The sequence below is a fragment of the Melanostigma gelatinosum genome, assembly GCF_949748355.1.
Source record: "Melanostigma gelatinosum genome assembly, chromosome: 17".
Taxonomy (NCBI): domain Eukaryota; kingdom Metazoa; phylum Chordata; class Actinopteri; order Perciformes; family Zoarcidae; genus Melanostigma; species Melanostigma gelatinosum.
The window spans coordinates 2,900,973-2,906,972 of NC_136650.1; positions in this window are offsets into that span (position 1 = coordinate 2,900,973).

A 6,000-nucleotide genomic window follows, 5' to 3' on the forward strand; every position below is an offset into this window, starting at 1 on the left:
TTCACTAGTACTCACAGCGCCACCTGCTGGCGAAAGGAAATCTGCGTTTTCTGACAAACTGCATCCGATTTACGTCACTTTTACACTACGCGGTTGACACTTGACACAGAGCAACACGACGCACGCGTTCTGTAGCGCCAGGCAGAGGACGCAGGAAGTGTCGGACTGTTTGCAAAGCGTCATTTCCGGCACCAGGCGGTCCACGCGGGATTAAACACGTCTCACTCGCGGACGCGCCGTCCGACGGTCGCGGACGTTCACGGACGCACAGGCCGGAGTCCCGCCGGCACACCGACGCACCCATGGCGAGGGCCCGTTCATCGCTGCTCGCAGCTTTAATTTTGTTTTAGTTTTTTAATTTGTTATTCAGAAACTTGACATGATGAGAAGTGACTTTGCCACAAAGATTGGAATCCTGACTGCAATTCAAGATGTTAAGAGGGATGTGTGAGACATCCGGAGGCGATGAGGCAGAGGAGCGTTAGCAACATCAAGGACACAGTTAAATCAGAGAAAGGCTAGACTAAAGCACTGGTTAAACAAGTGGCTCCTCCTCCTCCTTCTTCATGACAAGTACCATAGTAATAGAAAGTACATATATATCAGTGCGCTTTTCCGGGGTTGTTTTGATTTTACCAATTTGGGGCATTGAACAGGCTGGCTAAAAAACGCATGGGATTTAAAACACGGTGAAATAAGGGCATAGTTTAACTACTATATCTCTATAAGAACAACCATTTCATGTAATTTAACAAGTTGAAAGTGAAGTATGATGTGCTACAAACACTTTTTACAAGTTTTATTCTGTCTAAAGAATTGAGTGAAACGGCCTCATGCCCACACTGGAGATGTTGTCTAGAGGAGAGGAGAGACGGACAAGAGGACATCTTGGTAGATGAATGGGGTACAGTATAATATACTGTATATACCCATATATATAATGTATAATGACACATAGACAAATCATAAACACACAATATATATAAAATTGGCGAGTGAGAATCACCCCTGTGATGTGAAATTAATTTGATTTTAATATTCCAGATAAGCTATAAGTGGGGGTATTATATTCATCCAGGTACAGCGTTGCTTGTTGGAATGTGAGGACGATTCTAGACTTCCGTGATACAATGTAGCTCTCAAATGACCTCTTCTCCAATACCCTTTTTATCTTTAGCTATTTATTTTCAAGTGATAATGGTTCATTTATCAATATTTATTTATGGCAATATATAACAATACATTGCCACCTGATCAATTTGGGGGACGTTTCAGATATATATGTACGTGATATATATATATATATATATATATATATATATATATATATATATATATATATATATATATATATATATATATATATATATATATATATGTGTGTGTGTGTGTGTGTGTGTGTGTGTGTGTGTGTGTGTGTGTGTGTGTGTGTGTGTGTGTGTGTGTATGTAAATGAATAGAATCAATAAATACAGAGTTTTAAAAATGCATCTTGGGTGATGAGATCACAAGTGTTCACATTGCGTCTGTGAGTCGAGCTTTTGGCTTCATTTCTTGCTGCTCGCCAGTGTAGTAGCTTTGACCTGATCTGCTGTGATATGTCTTTTTTTTACACATTTGATGATGATAATCCATCCTGAGTCAGGGACCACCTGTTCATCCATTTCTGCTGCTCCGCTCTCTGCTGCTGTCTGCTGGACAAACTAACAGAGGCTGTGCTCTATTAAAGGAAAAGTCACCACACTGCATAGAAACAGAGAGGAGCTGGGGGGGGGGGGGGGGGGGTTTGAACTACTTTGGATACAAGGACACCTCAGAGTCAGGAAGGATCACAAGCTGCTCCAACTCCTCCCCTCTGGTAGCGCTACAGAGCCACCAGATACCAGAACAGCTTCTTTCCACTGGCCGTCACTCTGATGAACACTTAATCAGTCATTCTGCACTATTACCTCCATTTCATTATTGTTGTTTTTATGGTCGTATATATACTTTTAGAGATATATTTACATTTATATTTGTACATAGTAGTTACATTTGTATGCTTACCTCTGTTCTACTTTGTTGTCCTTGTTTTTTTGTGTTTCTTGTTGTTGTTTATTTGTATATTCCGTGTATGTACGTTGAGAGCAATGGAAAAACCGTCAAATTCCTGCGTACGCATACATGCCAATAAAGCTGATTCTGATACAGATGGCTTGTTTATTCAAGAACGATGCATCGTATTTCATTCATTGATTACTTCAAATCTGACTCTGCTAAGAAACAAACCAACTACAGCACAGTACACAGTCACAGCAGCAAAAAGTACAATATTTCCATCTGAAATATAGTGCAGTAAAAGAATGAAGTGGCACGAAATGAATACAATTACGTCAACATAAGCTTAAGAAAATGTGTTATCACAGGCTCGTCTCGGAGCAGTTTATGTCACAGATGCAGAGGAACAATGAAGATAAAATGATTGCATCTATTTATAACAATAACCTCAGTACAGATAACATCCTCAACTAGGAAACAGGTGAGAAGAAGACACGAGGGAGGTCACATGCTTGGGTTTGCTAAGGTCCCTCAAATCACTAAACTTTTAGCTGAGAGCACTTCAAAAACGACCCCACACCAGATGTATAGAAAGTAACTAAAGCCGCTTTCCAACTGCAGTAACTTTCCCCAGAACTAGGAACTAAATTGCAGTGTTTCGACAGCAGGAATCAGGGTCTAAATAAAGTTCCGGGGTTCATTTTACCCCCATAACGGTTCTGGTCCGAGGATAGAACCTTCTGAAAGTACAGGCACTCTTGCGGTTGGGGTTTTCAGTACTTGGTCAAACACACACAGCGCTGCTGCTTCAACTCATAAACGGCTTCATCCATAAAACAAGAAAGTAGTCTATCGAGTTAAGATTTCAGGTCGAGGGGAAAGCATTTCTCTTTGGTTGATCACATTCAAATAAAGGTTAGGCTTTGATGTCAAAAGTTATCTGATATTCTAATTGTTTCACAGCGGCTACGTTCTAAAGCACAAATACATAACCATCACAGACTCTCCTCTGCATTTCATTTATCACATCCAACGTGCATCAGTAAATACTCTGCAGCAGTAAAACTATCGTCCCAGTGAGACAGAACGTAGCTTTATTTAGTTTTCAACGTGATGAAACGGGCCGGCACGCTCACCTGCAGGCTGCAGAGTGTTTACCTCTGGGTTCCCCAGCAGCCCTCCTCAGCCTCCAGTCTTTAGAAACACACACAACAATGAGCTGAAAGAACCTTTTCGTTCATTGAAAAGTAAACCTGGGACTAAAATGACCAGCAACTTGTTGATGGAAACACAGCTTAAGAGAGCTACTTGCTTGTACATTTCTTACTAAATTCGTACCATGAAATTAAGTAAAATTTTGATATATTAATGCAGGATTAAAAATGTTTTATTAGGGCTACTTAAGAAAGGTCGTTTGTTATTTATTCACGGTAGTTATGTTTTTACGGTTGTTATGACGTTGATGAATCATGATCTTTTTTCTAACCTCAACTGTGGGAGCTTGAGTTTACCCCACAGAGAGGAGGCCGGAGCACATGATCCAACTGCTGTTTACAGTAGAGACGCTGCGATAATAAATCTACCAAAACTGGTTTACAATTAAAAGGAATTTAATCCTACTGAAGCAAATACAATTATACAGTGAAGTACACTACTTCTATGGAATATAAAACAATAAAACCCCGTGCAAAAAACTCCCCTCAGCTTCTCAGAAAACACGTGTTTCCTCAGAGCAAAACGCAAGAGAGAGAAAAAGACTTTGATTCAACCCACCCACTTACAGTTCGAAACCCCTCCCCTTTTGTCTATCTCAATTCCTATTGGCTAACTCCCAGGACCCTTTCCCTGGTGTGCTCTGTAATCGCCTGTCTAAAAGTCTCTCTGTCCCTACGCTCTTAATACATTCAATGACTGTCTGTTATGGCTTCACCCTTCTATGATAAACATTCCATATAAAAGATAAGACTTTGCAACTTTTGGCAAAAGCTTCATGTCTACAAATTCTACTTCTAGCTACTAATCCTAAAACACTTTTATGCTTATCCTAATTATGCATTTCCAAAACACTTATGATTATGACTAATTATAAATTCTTAAATATGAATCATTAAACACTTCTGTTATAACTTCTTAACACACAGTTCTACACTCAAATTTCCTACACAACCAATTAGTTTTGTTCCCTAAACCCAACCATTCGTTTTACCACGTTAACCATGAGGCATCTGCCAGCGTGATCCGAGGCTTATTCCGCTGCCGTCATCAACACGGTTTACTTTGACTCCAGAGCACAGAGCCATAAATACTGGTAAATGAATTGCTGATGTTGTTATTTTATTAAGGGGACGCACCAATATTTGAAACAAATCGACAGGCAATTCTGCACGACAAAATGAAAATGTGTCATATTTTCCAGCTCCATCGTTTATGAGTCATATTTGTATCTACTGTTTCAGCCCAACAGTGTTTTTCCAGATAAAGTGTACAAACACTTATCACACATGATAGTAATCCCACAATCGCGCCTTGTCAGTCATGATGAATGCACATGTGTTCATGCAGGATCAGCTGGAATGAATCAGGGGAGTGGATCTACTTGAGCAGCACCAGACCTTCTCGCCCCTCATTCTCCACTGGATGACACACAGCAGCCAGAACCTCAGAGGGTGGCTGCATTGCTCTACTCTACAAAGAAGAAAAAGGCTTTACAAATGATCTATATCTTGTCCTATGTTTATTCACTTATCTACAACTAATGAACTGCATATTTAGCTTTTTCTGGGCAGGCTGCCCTGCATGTAACCACGATGGCAGCTTAAAGGTTGTCCAACCAGTGATGGTGAGCTCTGTTATGCGGTTAGAAGTTTCACTCAGTCTCTAGATATTAGGTGTTATGATAGTCAAGTCAACCATATATCACTGAATGTGATCTACACATTTGTGTCCTTCCTCCAGCATATGAAGCTCAGCAGAAGTTCAGTCAAGACTTTATGTTACTTAATGCTCTCATTCATTCACTCAGCTGACAGCAGGCTGAGTCTTTCAAGTTAAACCAGTCAGATTCAGCCACGATCTCCCTGAGCCAATCACGTCATTGCTGTCAAACTTTAAAAGGGTTCTGCCTCTGTCAGTCTGAACTCCATCGGGTGGAATAGTCCTGTACTACACATGGCATACAGAATCTGCATGACACAGAGATATTTTGTTATTTTTAATCCTTGTTTTTTCAACTCCACGAGGGAGAACGTTTTTTGCATTCGGTCAGAGCAAGCAACTTAGTACAACGAGCGATGAGCAGACTCAGTTCAGTGGGGATAGCAGGGCGGCGTTCCTGCAAGCTTGATACAACTCTTGAAAGAGGTTATGGGTGCCATCGGGCCTTGCATACCCCACATTATCAACTGTTATCCTTACTCCTGCTTATTACACCTTATTACATCTTAAGTTATTTAAAAATGCCTGTTGATTACGTCGACTCATTGAATCAACTAATTCTCTCAGCTGTAATTTGTTGTCAAAAGAAGTGGCTGCTGAGGAGCTCTTGAAGCTCCGGTCACTGTCACAACTCTCTCGCTGTGGTTCTGGTGTGTGTGTCCTGACTGGACCGCTGTCTGACAGTCGGCTGCCTTATAGACACTCATTGACCAACACAGCACACACCAACAGGACTGGTTCAGTGTTAACTGGCTGTCTGACCCACTGGAACGCTGTGTGTGTGTGTGTGTGACTGACTGAGTGAATGAATGGACTCCTGATGAATGTATTTGTCCCATTTGTTTTTTGAATGAGCACTTAAGCACTTTATCTGGAATGTATCGTATTTATCTTCTTTTTTTTGCTGTTCATCATCTTTTACTACGAGTGACTTCAGTTGCATCTGAAAGTCTATGGTACAACCAAAATAAAGCACCTACCAGAATGCCTTTTATGTTGGATGTAACTAGAGAAGAGTTTGACTCCAAA